We start from the raw sequence: 13,062 nt of genomic DNA, 5'->3' as shown, positions 1-13,062 counted from the left end.
ATGTGTATGCATATATAGAAACCGTTGGGGTAATAACTTATATTTTGCACCGAGAGGATACGCTTAGTATTTTATTTTCTATGTACATATGACAGAGAGACAGAGAGAGATTCAGCAGTGCTTTTGAAAAGTAAGTTTAAATTATGTAGAACCCAATGAGTTGGGGTGGCTTTTCAAAAAATATTTAGATAAAACACAACAGAGTTGGATAGGTTGCTAAAATAGTAATGTGGTTATAAATAAGGTTGGTAAAAGAGACAAATTGAAAAAAAAATGAAATACATGCAGACCCAGATGGGAGGTTTTATATTTTTTGGTTTGGATTTATTTTGGGCTCTTGGCTTATGCAGATTTTCTGAGTTATTTAACCGTTAAATTGAAACTCTAAATCAAATCCAGGAAAATGGTAAACAATTTTTGAACTTCGAATGGTAGCAACGTTTGAAATTTAATTTTTATCTGATGGTCATTTAGCTTTGAATTAAATTTAGCCAAGTCCGAATATAAACCACTCTTTATTAGGGTGTGTCGATTTCAATTTTTATTTTTAGAGATTCCGAATTCCGACCTACCGCGATTCACCATCGTACTAGCAATAATAATCAGCAAAATTTTTTTTTTAGAAGTCAATTTATGCTTGCATCATTGTATTTTCAAAAATTTTCGAGCTAAACGAGGTAGCTGGATTGTGGGTTGGAACCAAAAAAAATCTACAGATGCTTGTGCAGAGTTTTCACTCTGTACGGCATCTAGAGGGTCTACCAGAACATACAAAAATTAAAAAAAAGTTAAAAAAATGTTTTACTGTCGTTTTGGTGTAGCACCAAGTTTCACCGAGATGCAATTTTCAAGAAGAAGCATGGGGCATTTCATCGAGTATGGAGACAATTAACATTTTAAATACAGTGAGTAAATGAAAAATTTTGACAGAAATTTGAATATTATTCATGAATAACACATTTAAAAGCTGAAAATAGTAAAATTTCGTTTTTTAGGAGAAGCCAATTTGTTATGTTTTCGAAAATACCCGAAAAAATGCCCCATTTTTTGGGCTTTCCAACAGCGAAACCAAAAAATATTTAAATTTACCTACCTAAACTGTATGTTTGCTGGATGCGCTATTGAAATACCTACAAAATGAGCTATCACAACAATAGCTTGAAAAAAATTCACCCAAAAGAGATGACTTTTTCACTTACAAGTTTCTTGAAAATTGCATCTCGGTGAAACTTGGTGCTACACCAAAACCACGGTAAAGCATTTTTTTAACTTTTTTTTAATTTTTGTATGGTCTAGTAGACCCTCCTAGATGCCGTACAGAGTGAAAACTCTGCAAAAGCATCTGTAGATTTTTTTTGGTTCCGACCCACAATCCAACTACCTCGTTTAGCTCGAAATTTTTTGAAAAAACAATGGTGCAAGCTTATATTGACTTCTAAAAAAAACTTTTTGCTGATTATTATTGCTAGTGCGATGGTGAATCGCGGTAGGTCGGTATCCGGAATCACTAAAAATAAAAATTGAAATCGACACACCCTACTCTTTATGCGGAAAAATCGTTGGAAATCGGTTAAGCGATTTATGTTCTGTAAATGGTACTCAGAAGTAAAAATTGGTTCGAAAAAAAAACACTTTTCCGCGTTGAATTTATGTCGCAAACGAAAGCGTATTAAATGTTCCGAAAATTTAACTCATTGCATACAGTTTCTATTATTTAAATTTTCCTTCGAAGCCATCGTCCTAATGGACATATTACCATGGTAATTAATCTAATGAAAGGATTCAAACAATGAGTTTGATTTATCACATATGTTTCACTTTATTTTTGTAAACCACGACTTATGTACGGTTTCCTCATCAAAAATCCATTCAACATAGACAAGTCGAGCTAATGAAGTAGAAAATATGTTAAACATATTTGAAAATCTACTATTCAAAAGAAATTTTTTTTATAAAAATAATTTTTCTCTTTCCATATGCTCGGCTTGCAACCAAGCCATTCAAAGGTAAATTAATGAAAACAAACCTTCATTCCATGCGCATTAAGTTCTGGTTGCAAACCAAAACTTCTAATTAATTCGACAAAGTAATCATACAGCTCACGTTTAAAAGAAGAGAGCGAAGAAAAAACTGGTAGAAAAATATGGTCCCTACTGAAATGGCGCCACCCAAGTAGCTGGGAATGTAGATAGAGGCACAATTTTTCGTATATGTAAAATGTATGTTATTATGTTGAATGAATATGATGTTTATTAATGAGGAAAATTGTTATTCAAAAATAGTTTTTCCCTTTTTTTCTTTGCTTGAGTAATAGCTTCATTATATATGATGAATTTTCTGGGGAGTTTTATTTTCCTATTATACGAAAATAAAAAACCGAAAACATATTGAATACACGTTATACACGTTCGATGAAAATACGAAAAATAATACACAAAAAATAAGAATTGTCGATCAGCGATTTTAAATTGATCATTATTTTGTTATTTGAATAATTTTCTTTTTCTCTAAATAACTTTGATAAAAAGGTCTAACTACAATAAGTGCATACCGAATGTAGCAAATAGATAGGAAAATAGAGAAAGTAATTGATGACGAACATATGCTTTTGAATAGAAATCCTTATTGTGTAGGAAGTTTATAGCTCAGGTCGAAGACAAGACATTTCTAGTTTGTTCCAAATACTCTTGAAATAAAAGATCTTATTTTGGGACTTGTGTCCCGTACGAATTATTAAATGCGACCGTTCGTATATTTTCTTCGGTATTTAAGGTCCAAGGTTTCTAAGATCACATTTCATTCAATTGGCCTTCTTGCTTTGATTCAATTTCTATACATATTTAGAGTGAATTACATCGCAGAGTGTCTAGATGTAACTATTCTTAACATAGTTAATCAAGTTCATAGGAAGAGTTATACGTACGCACTTTATTTTATATCCACTTTTGGCTACCGGGAACTTTTTACTCGGATACCGGGAATTTGCACACGCATCTCCCCCATTCCACAATATGCACCCAGAAAAAGAAAACTCAGGCAATACTCCGGGTATGTGTAAAATTCATCGGAACGGTATGATATACATCATTAACGTATATGATACACAGACAATGTTTCCTATAGTTGAGACGCGTTGAAACCGTAGTTACGTATTTCGATTGTCAGATTAGAATATTCATGTTTTGCGTATTGTGTTGATGTACGTGGAATGTGAATAACTTACGAGTGGGACGGAAGTTAAACGCAAATCACGTATGTTAAACGTATATAGTGGATATATAGTGGGCATATTTCTCCACAAATTATTTTAGTAAATTAGAAAAATTCTCGTCAAAATACTTTCATTTTTTATGAAGAGGCTGCATTTCGTAATCATATCATAAAGTTGTTTAAGTTGAAATTATAATTCAATTATGTTAAAAAACGACACATCATTGTGAGTTACGTTATAAAGTGCACTGCGTAACTTAATAACTTATACGCCATGCCACATACGTTTATGGCTTTCAAAGTACGCTTCAACAATAAGACGTTAACTTGGAATGAGTCAAATCCTGACATTTTTCTAAATGCTAAATGGCATTTCTTCCAAGTGAGGGTCATAAGAAATGTCAACCAACAATACTGTACTGCAACATTAGAAAGATGGTTTGCTTATGACTCAGAGGTCCCCGGCTCAATTCCCGAAGAAGACAGTTTTTAATTTGAAGTATTTGTCACCAATAACTGCTAAAATGTATAACAACTACTATAAAGTGGTTAATATGGTGTATATCCTAGGTGAATTTAATAAAATTCATATTTTTAAATCTGTGTCAAAGCGAAATACGTCTTGGACGTATTATATTCGAGCCCGCTGTATAACTACCTTAGCACACTTTTTAACAGGGGGCACGAATGATATACGCATAGCACGCAGGAAATTTCGCTCAATGTGGGCAAACAACCAATGTAATATTTATGAAGCGCACGCTTTCTTCTAACTCCTCCTCCTCGCCTAATAAGCTTGCGCTTCCGTGGGACTGCTGTTTTATTAATTAGCGTAAACACAATTTTGTCTTGGTGGTCGTTTATGCTACCTCTCTACAACTAATACGCTGTTAGGCTTCCTGCAACACACACATTTACAGGAAATTCCCTCCGCGATAAAGAGTATAATAAATATTAAATTAGCCATTTATTGTACGTCAGTTTAAAGACATAATATTTGGTTGTGATGAATAATATGCATTGTGATTCCTATTGTTAAATTATATAGTAACGGCGTTGTACTAATAAATGCAATATTTATTGATTTTCCTTTACTATGTATAGCCAAAGCTATCGTTTCGACAATTGGGCAGGTATCGAACAATAGTATATTTCAACATACCCCAATACACACAAGATGTGTGTGCACGCGCGGGCGAAAGATGTTTTTCTATAATAGTGAGAGTGTGTTGGTGCATTCCTTCCCAACCGTTACTTTCCTTCTCGACCGTTTGCTTTCCCTACCGACCGATTCATATCATAGCTCACCAATACACTCTCACGTATACAGAAAAATATATGTCATGCACTTGGTTGCTGAACCGTTTATATTGCATAAATAGACATAAGAAAAATATAGTGTGTCAGTCAATATGGTACCATTGCTGTCTCGATGGTTGAGAAATCGTCGTGTCCAGACGTCCGAATCTATTGTCATAAACTAAATCGAAAAATGAAAGAAATGGCCCTTGACGAAGAGAACACTTGTCAATTTCAGTCTTCAATTTAATTTTTTCTTTAAATATAATTTTCCTAGAAATTCATACAAATGTGGGTCTTTGGAACGATGGTACTCATGAATTTTTCAAATGAGATTTTATTGTGCTTGAAGTGGTATAAATTCAGCATAATTTTTCCACAGAATATCCCACCAATTGAAAGCATTAACAAAGTGAAAATATTTCTGCAAAATTCTGTCGATTATGAGTGTTATCCCGTCAAAATGTTGACTAATTTCAGTTCATTAACATCGAAGAGCGAGCGCACGTTTCATCTGAAAGTTTTTTTTTTTTTTTTCTTCCTTCTTTTGTACGAACTTCTATAAAAGGCCATAAATTGCGTTCTTTATATTTGTTTTATCGAAACAGCAAAAGTCACGTTTTCAAAGTCAGTGAAAATTTGAAAATATTATTTGAATTTAACAGCGGCCATAGAACAAGTATATATTATGTGCCCCGTTGTAACACTGTTGTTGAATATATTCAGAGAAAATTTAAACGGAACGAATAATAGGAATACAAAAGTGTTATTCATGGAAACATCGACAGCATTTACCTGTGATTGTTATGATAAATACGAGGATAAATGTAACAAACGTAATCAGCAAATCCTGCCATGATTAACCATGATCGTTTAAACGGCTATTTCGGCACGAATCAAATGATTTCTAAAATTGAAAGTGAATCAGAATAGTTATTTATCTACCAAGGTAGGTATGAAGGTATTTTTTCGCACTAGATGTCGATTGTCGACCCGAGGCAAAGGCGTATGCCTAACGTTTTTCGCAATTTCGGGCCATAATCATCTTTCCAATGCAAAACATGTCCTACATTTTGTTCCAAAATTCTTGTGTATACAGAAATTCATTTGAACGATCAAGAAGGCTGCATTATGATACACATTGCAATGTGATGTAAAGAGACGCGTTGAATGAAATCGAGTAGTCAATGCTTAGTATATACGCTTCAACAATACGTTCGGCATAATTGTGTGACTCTATAGCCGAATGGCTATAGTCGCTGCTTTGTGTTCAAAAACCTTTTGGTGTCGGGGGTTCGATTTCTGGTCAATGCAAGATTTTTATTTATAAAAATTTTGCCTTCGCTGAAGGTAATAGGTTCTTTAGCGTGCGAAAAAAAGTTAATATCGCACTGTGTCCAGAAATACAGTGAAATAAATACCTTCAAAACGACATTAAATGGATGCATGGAAAGGTGATGATTATGGACCGGAATTGCGAAAAAACTTATTTCGAAATTCCGGACCATAATCATCACCTTTCCATGCATCCATTTAATGTCGTTTTGAAGGTATTTATTTCACAGTGCGTTTTTGATTTTTTTTTCGCACTTGGGCTTTTTCACCTTTTTTTCGCACGCTACAGAGCTTAGTACCTTTAAGAAAGGCTAAATTTTATAAATAAAAGCTTTGCACAAACCAGGATTTGAACACCCAACACCAAAATTCTTCCAAACACCAAGCAACGACCATAGCCATTCGGCTACAGAGTCACGCAATTATTCAGTACATTCTAAGCATTGACTACTTGATTTTATTTAGCGCGTCTCTATACATCACATTGCAATGTGTATATAGTGCAGGTTGCTTGATCGTTCAAATGAATTCATGTTTGCATGTGAATGTTTGGTAGAAATTTTGGTAATATTTTGCATTGGAAAGGTGTTTATGGCCCGAAATTGCGAAAAACGTTGTATCTACCACGGTAGGTATGCCGGTATTTCTTCGCACTAGATGTCGATTGTCGACCCGAGGCGAAGCCGAAAAAATACCTTCACACCTACCTTTGTAGATAAATAACTATTCCATGCTACATGCGTCGAAAACAGTACTTTTCATGTTTGAAGCACGTCTTTCGACGACCTCAGCATGTAATGTATATTATCTGTCTAGAACGATAATCTCGAGCTTATCCCTCTAGGGAGTTTTTGTTTATCTCGATATATCTGTTCTCGACAGATAAAATATGATATGCACCTATTGCCAGACTGTTATTTTGACGTGTAGGCAATATGGCCCACGCCTTCGGCTAGGGCAATAATGTCCTACACGTCAAAATATCAATCTTGGCAACAGATTCATAATATATATTACACACTTGTCTAGAAGAAGGCTTGCCGAGACTGATAGTGACAAGTGTGTACTCTATTTTATCACATAAGCGAAAACGATACAACAACATAGAACTGAAGTGTAATTTTTGAATTATTCTTCTAGTCAAGTAATTTTGACATCCGAACATCGCGCGTATGTGATCACGGTGAGCTTGAAAAAACTTTTAGTCGAAAGTATTTACACATGGGATTTTTTTCCTGAAATGAGTCTATCGAGGTCACAGCATTCTATTTATGTGGAAATTAAAATCGCCGAACTGTATCTTTTTTGATGAAGTGCTATTTTTCTGATGAAAATGTACCCCGGCGAACTCTGGCGACTTTTGCCGCCTGTGAATTAAATGTTTTTCGATACAATCAATCATTTTTAGTTAGTCCGAGGCCAGAGCTCTCCAACCATACCATGTACGACACATACCGAGTGGAAAAGGTTGATCTGATACCTCTTTAAATGTGTTGAATACGCCCTACTCGAAAGTACGAGAAAACCATCAAAATTCTAGTGTTTTCTCGGTTAAATTGTTAATTTTATTATCTTAAAACTTACACAAGTAACGAGCCCTAAAATAAAATTGAATGAAATGATTGTTTTACCTGAAAAGAATGTTATAAAGTGTTTAAAAAGGTACAAAAATCATAAAATATCTCTCAGCACAACAATTGTATATCGAAAATTATGACCACAATGGCTGTATTTTATCATGTGCCGGAATTTTGTTTAAAACACCAGAGAGCTCTAGGCTTTTATTCTGAACAAGCTATGGAGTCCGTACATTATGAGTTTAAAGTTGTGTGGAGTAAATATAAAGTACATGAAAGTCACTCAGCTTACCCTAAAAAATTATTACAGTCTATTTGTGAATTCAATTCTTTACACATCTGAACCAGTGAACTGTTATACTTTGATTTTTGTTTTGTAGTTAAGAAATATGATTTTTTATATTTTGTTTTTCGTTACTTTCTGGAAAATATATTATCCTTGTTGGAATTGAATTGTTAGTTTGCATTGCATATCCAATAAATTTTCATTTAGAAACTGAGTTCGTCCCCTGATATAATCATATTTCAACTATAGTCTCTCAAAACCAATCATAGAGCACATAATCAACCTAAACCATTAACAATTTAACCGAGAAAACACTAGAATTTTGATGGTTTTCTCGTACTTTCGAGTAGGGCGTATTCAACACATTTAAAGAGGTATCAGATCAACCTTTTCCACTCGGTATGTGTCGTACATGGTATGGTTGGAGAGCTCTGGCCTCGGACTAACTAAAAATGATTGATTGTATCGAAAAACATTTAATTCACAGGCGGCAAAAGTCGCCAAAGTTCGTCGGGGTACATTTTCATCAGAAAAATAGCACTTCATCAAAAAAGATACAGTTCGGCGATTTTAATTTCCACATAAATAGAATGCTGGGACCTTCGTTAGACTCATTTCAGGAAAAAAATCCCATGTGTAAATACTTTCGACTAAAAGTTTTTTCAAGCTCACCGTGTGATAATAGTATGTTGTGTTACAAGTATTGTAATGTTGATTTTTTCAGCACTAGCTGAACTAGCACTCGCTCCGCTCGTAAGGAAAACTTGGGTCGTGTGCTGAAAAAATCGCATTACAATACGTGTAACACATCATGTTTTGTGCCAACCGAGAATTGAAATAGACAAATGCCCAAAAAATCATAATTTTCGAATGCTGTAATAAATCATACAAATTCTATAACAACACTGCTTTGAGTGTTGAAATATACCATCAAACGGGTGCTGAAATAAGTCACTTTACAACACTAAAATTAGTGCTGAAAAGAGTCGTATTTCAATTCTCGGTGGCACAAAGCACTTTTTCATTTTAGAATATTGAGAATAAAATTGCTGCATTGGTTCTGAACAAAGTTTGTTTCCTTCAATTACAAATTGAAGAAATGAAGAACAATGTTGATAGAGAAATTCACGAGATTTATTTGTTCAAGTTGCCTGATATTGAACATCCTCCACTCTGACGTACATCCACTAGACAGTTAATGTGTGTTTTGCCTTTGTTAGTAATAATAATTCAATATGGGCCTCATTTATAAGAACCACTCAAATATGAATTTATCGATCAACACTCACTACGTGTAATAAATTATTGGTTAAACGATTGGTATACTCGATTTTAATTGAAGTGGAATTCATCCAATCATTTCCGATAGTAAGTATGTGAACCGGAAATAGTGTTGGGATTTGTCGACTATGTAAATACGAATTTACAACTGATGTCATTGAAAAGTGGTAAAATTTACATACAGCAAAGTACTATGCTCATTTCTGGTTGAAAATCAAACACTATCATCGTGATGGTGGTGGTTCGGCTGTTTGGAATTAAATATGTGCAAATGGGATTGTCCGTAAAACACAAAGAATTTTCCTTTTGTAAAGCAATCTGCTAAATCTTGATTTTCTTCTACACACGAAAAGACATAATGTCATTGGTGTCTTTCAATCCATTGAATTGAAAAGGTTGGAAAATTAATTTGAATTTCATGAGCAGGAAAACATTAATTTTCAATTGAGAAATTCATCTATTGAAATGACTCTACGCTGACATCTTTATAAACAGCATTCCTTCTCCTCCCAGGCTCTTCTCGTAGCCATAGAAATATGGAGAATATAAAATCGAGTTGATGGTGTCTGAAGTATTCATAAAAACTGAACAATATTGGCCTGTGTTGAAATTCATTAAATGTAAATATCGAAAGGCAGCCAGCTTCATTTACATCTCGTACGATTTGCCAAAGAACACTCCATTTTTTTCGTTTTACTGCACCCATTCAATGATATTTGATCGTAAAACAAAAGAAACCCTAAATCCTTAACCCTTTCGCTCTCCTCGAAGCGATATTATACAATCCCTTTTTCGCATTTCTTTTCTTCTTCCGTATTTTAATCATTTTCTTCTACCGTACTCGAGGGAGTTATTGTCGTTGAAAATTTAAATTTTTTCAGATAACATTTTACGTTCCTTTTCCTTAGCAGAATGTTATTTTATTTTGATGCGAAGAACTGGGTTCTTTTTTCCTCGAACAAACACACAGCCCGGAATGATTTAAAATTCTATTATGTGAGAATGGCTTTTTATTTTTATATAAACGATGCACATAAATACAAGATGTTAGTCAAAGACATGATGCAAAACTAGGCTGTTTGCTATTTTTAGATCAACACTGGCTGTTAAGACTAAAAGTGTTTTATGTAATTATTGTGCAGTTAAGGGTGGAATGGAAAATGTGTTCCGATTCTATTATAAAGGCGATGAGTGGTTGAGTGTGGGTTGGAACACTGCAAATAATAGCGACGATATTGTATGCACAGCTAATTATGTCAACATTTTGCTGTATAGTGTCGATTCAATTAAAGTTTTCTTCGTTTCATAGCGCCAATTAAAGTAGATGGTGGTTTGAGAGCATAGATTGATATCATTAAAGTCAGGGACTATTTGTGGGAAAACATTTTCCCATATTTTCACAAATTGTCTCAGACGATCATCCTGTCTCTTAATAAAAAAAAATAATGGAAAAATATGTGGGAAAATTTAAGAAAATAGTCCCTGATTAAAATGCAGTAAAATCAACGATAGAAGCGTTGGTTGCAACGAGGCCACACGAATGGTTAGATAATCTTTAGATGATTTCAAAATCTCGGGGGTATAATGCATTTACGCGTACATTTGTGTACGATCTGAAATTTGGACGGTTGAGTAGGTGGCTTAGATTCCGTGATTCGTCTAAAAAGTTGGTTCGTAAAGACGGCGAAATTAATGAAATTTTTCCGAAATGATGGCTGGAGAAATGGTATTTGTAACAGTTGATTGAAATTCCTTTTCTGAATACGAACGCCTGTAAAACGTACTTCTAATGTTATATAAGTTTGTCCGAACTTAAATGATTTTCTGGCTCTGACTTCTGCAAATACTTTTTTTTTTGTTTTCTGCAAGAACTTTTCCTACATACTCAATCACAATTTATTAAGTGAATTAAATCGAATACGAGCCATTCGTCAAAACCAATTTTCTTTATATCGCGCCGTTTGAACAACGTAATTTAGTTGATTTCGCTAGAGAATTCCAGCTATAGACAAATTAAACATTAAAACAAATCAATTTACTATGATTAGTTGTTGTGGAGGCGAACAATCCACTCACAGCTCGTTAATAAAGATCATATAATTAATAAGACAAATCAAAATCCATTAGACAAAACAAAACAAAAATCATTCAACCAGAAACATCCTGTCACATTCACGGTCTGAATTGTAGATATTTATTTCTTCTTTCGGTATTTTTCTCGAGTATTCGTTTTAATTATCGCTGCGAGATAAAATGCTGCTATATACATGCTCATCCTCATTTATAATGTTTCGTGTGGATAATTATATACTTCCCACCCCGTTTAATTGAGGATTGTTTGTTATTGTTATACAGCAAAATTAGAGCATTGTTACACAGTGTTACGGATGTATAAGTGATAACCAACTAACAAACTAAAGAAGTTTCATCTTCTTCCGAATTCAATTAAAAAATAAAGTAGAAAATGAGACAAAGTAAACCGATAAATTAGTCACTGGTGTATTTTCAGGGCAATATAAATTGGTAAAGTTTTTAATGAATTCATTGAGGTGTCCCATTGATTTTTGAAAAATAATAATCTTTGATTAATTAACTCGAGATTGAGCCGGAGAAGTGGGTCAAAATTATAATGGAAAGAAGAAAAGGATTTCTTATTAATTTTAATAGATTCAAGTTGCACACAAAATTAATTCGCCAAGAATATGCCAAAGAATGGTAAGTACTTTTTCTCAGTCGTATAAAGAACGAGATTCAAGTTGCACACAAAATTAATTCGCCAAGAATATGCCAAAGAATGGTAAGTACTTTTTCTCAGTCGTATAAAGAACGAGAATTATTATTAAAACTCAATAAATATGCATAATTGGCAATGAGAAGGTAATTATACAATTGACCTAGATATTTGTCTGTTTCAAAAAGATATTAATGCAAGTGGCAAAGAAAGAAAATGATTTCCATAAACTTTTAAGTGTACTCAACCCTTTCTGGCTTCTGGCGATATCGAAGAATTTCAAGAAAACCACTTACTAAAAGTGAAACATTTTTTTACGAGCTATTTGTGACCGACACTTACCTCAAAACAGTTAGCAATAAATTAATATCTTTGGTTGTTCTTTTTTTAAATCCAATCGTAACACTTGTCTACGCATGCGCGTGTATGCAGTAAATCCGATTATAAGGGAAGCATATGTGGGACGCATGAATATTGCTAATTATTTTGAGGTGAGTGTAATTTTGAACTTCTTGTGCTACCAACAACCGAAAAAGTTGTCAATAAAAGAACTTTGGATCCAGTAGTTATTGTAGAACATAACTAGACTGGAAAATACGTACAGAATTAGGCAAAAAATGTGTCGCCCGACTCGAAATACGTAATGTTTGGCAGTATGAGTTTTCTCTATTGTTTTTTCTTAAAATTTATTGTTGTTTTAATGCAAAACAACAACATTACATCATTGAAAGCGATATATGTTGTAATGTATTCGTATTGGTGGCAATAGTTATTTTCATCATAAGGAGAGAAACCACGAAATTATAGTATACGTGTGAATCCGTATGCCGAGAGAACTATTTTCCATAAGTATGTATATTTCATCGAGACGAAGTCGAGACGCAACATACATAGCGTATGCAAAAAAAATTCTCGTGGCATACGAATTCACACACATACTGTGATTGAGTGTGTTCTCTCCATATGATGAACACAATTTTACACGCTTTTTGATACGAAAAACAGAGAAAACAAAAAGAGCAAAAGAAAGTGAGATAGTTAGCTCCGCCTTCGTATACATCAATTCAAAACAGGTCGCATGCGAGTAAAACATCATCTATATCCCTAGACCTATTTACAAGGTCTGCTCAGAGAGAACTAAAAAACTATGGTTTCCGATAACTTTCGGCGCGTGACTTCGTCTGCTTTCGTATCATGAAGCGTGTAAAATCTTTAATAAAGTACCGATTGAGGCGCGCATACACTGTCCAACTTCATTCCCTTATTTTCTTACATTTCAGTTGTTAGTGCCAATAGTGCGTTGATCGTCAAGAACAATCAAAAACATGGAAACGATGTTCCAG

The 13,062-nt window shown here is 34.0% G+C and overlaps 1 protein-coding gene across 2 annotated transcripts in view; it reads right to left on the bottom strand.

Annotated features, from left to right (window-relative positions):
* LOC119074935 (connectin) overlaps nucleotides 1-13,062 on the bottom strand; it is a 109,963-nt gene that overhangs the window by 73,621 nt on the left and 23,280 nt on the right. The gene's annotated exons all lie outside the window — the stretch shown is intronic.

The sequence above is a fragment of the Bradysia coprophila genome, unplaced genomic scaffold (assembly GCF_014529535.1).
Source record: "Bradysia coprophila strain Holo2 unplaced genomic scaffold, BU_Bcop_v1 contig_151, whole genome shotgun sequence".
NCBI lineage: Eukaryota > Metazoa > Arthropoda > Insecta > Diptera > Sciaridae > Bradysia > Bradysia coprophila.
This window is presented reverse-complemented; position numbering and strand designations above follow the sequence as displayed.